This window comes from Littorina saxatilis, linkage group LG9 (assembly GCF_037325665.1).
Source record: "Littorina saxatilis isolate snail1 linkage group LG9, US_GU_Lsax_2.0, whole genome shotgun sequence".
Classification (NCBI taxonomy): Eukaryota; Metazoa; Mollusca; class Gastropoda; order Littorinimorpha; family Littorinidae; genus Littorina; species Littorina saxatilis.
In genome coordinates this window covers 26,738,491-26,743,490 of record NC_090253.1, presented here as the reverse complement: position 1 = coordinate 26,743,490, position 5,000 = coordinate 26,738,491, and the positions used below count along the sequence as shown (strand labels likewise).

Genomic DNA, 5,000 nt, shown 5'->3' with positions numbered 1-5,000 from the left:
TTTGCGTATGAGTAGTTAACATGTTGACAAAAATGCGAAATTGCGTGTTTGTTTGTGCACGCATGTAGGATTAGTTCAGTATGTTTAAAGGTAACATTTTGTTACGGAAAAAGTACTTAAAGTGTAACTAAACAAGCAAAAAGGAAAAACATCGTTCAGCAACCTTTACACTTTGATATGAAGAAGGGCCTCATATACTGTCGAACTGCGAAAAATTTTTTTTATTTCTCTCACTCGGACACTGTTTGACGGACATGTGAAGTGCGCGCCAGGAACGACAATCTTCTTAGTTTACCTGATTAATGCCCTTAATTTTTGGTTCTGGTACTTTCAGTTCCGGCTGTTGTCATCAATCTACCAAAATAAAAGATCAAACGGAGTTTTCGATTTTTATTTCATGGTTCAGAAAAATATTGCTTATTTTCTGAAGTCAACCGTTTTAGCGAATCTTTCTTTGATTCTTAAAAGTCATTTCAGATTTTTGAAAAATAGTTAACGGTTAGTAATTACCAATATATCGTAAACAAACATATCGATAGGTTTTGGTAAGAAGACACAAGTGCGATGAATGTGGTACCAGTATTTGTGTGGTAAGTAAGGATGCATTTCTTTGCTGTAAGCACATTTGCAATGCACATTTAATCTGTTTAGCAACATAAACGAAAGCATGGTACAGTGCCGCTTGTTTGTGGTCTATCTTTTCGCGGCAGATGCGTAACAATTAGGGTCTCAGTTGGTAAAAGCTGCTCGGAACCAGAGCAGATTTGGCTTGGGTTCTTTGAGTGTGAATGATCGACGAGTGGCTTGACATTTTTTACGAATCATTACTGTAGCCTACTTGAAACCATCATCTGTTTCTGAATTTGTCATCAGTTATGATTGAGCAGTCTCATAGGAATCGTCCATAAAATGTTAAACCGAAAAAGGGCAGACGATTCTGAATCACACAGGCTGCTGTACAAAATCAGATCTAAAACGATATTTTGAACTGCGACGTCTGCGTAAATGCCCTGTAACAAAATACCTTGTCCTGGTCATGTGTATACACATCAGCTTCTATTGGGAAGATCAGTATTTTATATTAATCACAAATACAAGATTAGAAATAGTTCTGAAGATCGCCTTTGATTTCAGTTTCAGCGGCAAACTAGCAGATCTGTCCAAACCGGCATCGTTACATGGTTGAAACTTGAATAATCCCAAATAGATCTGAGTGGGGGTAAGTTTTACTTTTATAGTATTTCAATTTTTTACGGCAGTTTTATTTAAAGATAGTGTAGTGGATGTCTCTGGTGAAGACTACAGTTATATGAATTTTTTGTTGTAATATTAATGTTCTTTATTTACACAATTGAATAATTTGTATAATTTATTTCTTTGCAGATGACGGCATACTGAGTGCTCCAAGAACATACGCCTGCTGGCATTTTGTGTCTTTTCTGAAGACGTCGAGGCAAGCAGAAGTCACGGTCCTGGCCACACACACACAATGACATGAACAAGAAATGATATTTTTTCATGGGCATATCCAGTATTAAAACTTTATTACCATGCAAACGCAACGATTAGAATTTAGAGAAGGTCATCGGTCACACACACACACACTGGGCGGATCCGGAGGGGGGTTCCGGGGTTTCCGGACCACTTAGGAGCCGGCCTTTGTATTCTAAGTGACGATTTTGGAAAGAAGTTGGCTAATTAGTTTGCTCAGGTTGCGCCAGATCGATCAATTGTCCTTGTTGTGATTCAAATTTTTCTTCTTAATATATTTACTTTTTTGGAAGGTGTATTAGGGGATGTTTCTTGGCTCAGATTGATCCATTTTCCTTGTTTTTATCAACATTTGTCGGACCCCGCCCCCCCCCCCCCCCCCTCAAGGAGGTTGAACGCTTCGCGTCTTCAACTAAACGCTTCGCGTCGTCAAATTGTCCCTAAAAGAAATTTGGAAACTCCCCCTTAAAAATGATGTGATCCGCCCCTGCACACACACAAACACACACAAATAGAGAAGTAATAAATGGATACAGTTTTTCTTTATTTAAATTACAATCAGATGTGGTCGTAGAACAGGCACTGTAAACAAAACCTAGCATGATATACCACTTGTGTGATGTTTCGGTCAATATCTTTATTTTCCTTTCAGAAATACATTGGCGTTTTGAATGTCAAGGGAAGTGATACAAATGCTGCAGCAGGCTATCAAGAACGCGAAGGCAAACAAGGTAAATACCTACTTCTGACATTAGTTTACTTATTAACTCTTTCTATACTGGCCATTATCTCCCCAGTCTCTCCCCAGAAAATGGCCATTTGCATGGGTTTGCAAAAAAATTCTCAAAAATAAACAAAACAAGATGCAGCCTTCAAACTCATAGGTTTTATTGTGAATATATTGCTAAAACATATGCCAAAGTTTGGTTTCATTGTTGTGAAAAAAATAAAAATATGATGTCCAGAATTTATGGGTATATTTTACGCAATACGAAAAAGGGGGTATGTATTTTGACTTAGAAGTATTTTTTCTTATGAAGGCTCTGTTTGCAACAAAACTGTTTCTGTTTACTTGTATGAAGATTGTGCTTACACAAAAACATAACAAATACCAACTGATTTTCCATTTGGTGGTCATGTAAGCATTGTGAACATGTCCGAAAAATCTGATCACACCATGTGGTCGACATGCAGACCTGAACGGCCAGTGTATGGTGGCAGAGTTGGAAAATAGGAAAAGTCTTGATGCCAATCCTTCATCAAAAACCGAAGAAAATCGTCATTGTAATAAGTTTGCTTTATTCTAAATCAAACGACTAGGATAGATGACAGACACAACGACAAACACATTCAATTCTATGTAAAACATACACAATGCTCACGTTAACAAGCTGGCCATAACAATGTGCCCATCGTGCATGAAGTGTGGCTTTGGTCGGATCAGTAGCCGTGCTTTGTCTGCGATACTAAACATGAAATTTTGTTAAAGCGACGATTTAGCAATGTTGTTGTTGCTGCTGCTGCTGTCTGTTCTTGTCACGACATCTCGTTTTTTCCCTCCTGATTCTGAGAAGAAGCTGTTTAATTGTGATATCAGGCCTAGGAACCCCTGATTTTCACTTGGAGCATTCTCAAAGAAACTTAGCGTATGTTAAGAAAAATGAGTGTACTCCACACTTTGTCTTTTGTTGTTCGTTGTCGTTGCATGTCTACCGTTCCACAGCCACCTACTATAGCTGATGGGGTCTATGTCGACCAAAAGAATGGGATTCACTGTAGGTCGAGTTCCTGTAGGTGGATTCTCTGTATACCTAAGACTTTAAAATTGGCAATCTTGTATACAGGGAATACCACAGGGTGTAGTTCCTGTAGCGTTTTGCTAATATCAATGAAAGTCACGTGATGCTTAGCGACATCGTTAGAATTTGATGTTTTTCGATCTTTTTTGATATTTCTTAGAAATTCGAGTATGGTTTGCAAGTTTTATTGAAAAACTGCACCCTGTGGGATTCCCTGTATACTAGATTGCCAATTTTAAAGTCTTAGGTATACAGGGAATCCACCTACAGGAACTCGACCTACAGGGAATCCCACTCTTTTGGTCGACATAGACCCCATCAGCCCTACTATAAGTGCAAGTGTTAAATGGTATTTCCACAAAAGACTGCTTGCAGAGAATCATGTGATGCCAATGACAGGTAAGGACATGTGGTAATACATACAATGTACTACGTTTTGGAACCAGGGAAAATGCAGCACAAATTATTTATCAACCAAATTGATTGACTTGTGCACCACGACAAAAGTTTTCTTTGATCCATAAAAGGTCTTTTGCCAGAAAAATTGCTCTGAACATCAAGTACCCTGCAAGTTGTCACACATTTACATTATTGAAATAAAAAGGAAACACACCAGTAACCAGGTTAGGTACGTTAATATCTATAATCAATATCTCGGCACGTTACTGCCTTCTTCGGGATGGTAAGCTGAACATTATTGAACAAAATAATCGGTTTAGATTGTATACTTTGATTCCTGAACGAAGAAGCAGAGGTACTGCATACACCTAGGACTGTAATATCAGCTTTTGCCTGAAACACACACACATACACTTATAAAATTAATGCAATGTCATTGTATGAAGCCAGAACAATCACTAACTTACATAGTTGGTCACACAATTACCCATCACTGAACAATAAATCGAAGTCGGGTGGATTCAATGACTAAAGCAGTAAAGGCTTTGAAAAAACCCTCATCACAAAACATCCCCCCCCCCCAAAAAATTTAAAAAAATAAATAAATGAAATAAAACAGGTTGTGTATATAGCGCAGTAAACACCATGCAGGTACAAGCAAAGATTTGACAGTGAATATCCTTGTTTTATATAGCACACATTTTCTAGTTTTAATCTCTCTCTCTCTCTCTCTCTCTCTCTCTCTCTCTCTCTCTCTCTCTCTCTCTCTCTCTCTCTCTCTCTCTCTCTCTCTCTCTCTCTCTCTCTCTCTCTCTCTCTCTCTCTCTCTCTGGAAAGTAATTTATTGACCTGTGGGTTATATGCGTTTGTATACACATTGGTGATTCGTAAACTATGTTGAAAGAGATTGTCAAAAAATATTATATGGGGTGTCTTAAAAAAAAATGTATATCAACAAAATCTGTCATTATTATCAGGCACACGGTTTTAACAAAGCTATGTCACGGAATGCAACATAAGTGGCTTAAAAAGTCGTGTTTTTGTGTGTGCAGGATATTCGCTAGGACAGGACCTCAAGCTGAACCAGCACAACAGCGATGCATTCTTCCATGGCTTCCACAAAAGTCTTTCACCTAAAGCGGGCATTGCATACAGATAATCCAAATAGGGTTAGGGTTACCCTAACCCTCCTTTTTAAAAATTCTTTAGACCAATTATCCCTCTGTTCCCATGTTAAACATGGAATAATTCTGGACAAATGCGAGGACGTTATTTTTATTTTTTTATTATTTTTTTTTATCATTTTACTTA

At 37.9% G+C, this 5,000-nt stretch overlaps 1 long non-coding RNA gene across 1 annotated transcript; it reads left to right on the top strand.

The window, feature by feature from the left end:
• The first annotated feature begins 991 nt into the window (after positions 1-991).
• Positions 992-4,994, top strand: LOC138975736 (uncharacterized). Its single transcript, XR_011458729.1, has 4 exons — positions 992-1,219; positions 1,384-1,453; positions 2,144-2,222; positions 4,742-4,994. It is a non-coding gene; the product is annotated as an uncharacterized lncRNA (long non-coding RNA).
• The last annotated feature ends 6 nt before the right edge of the window (positions 4,995-5,000 follow it).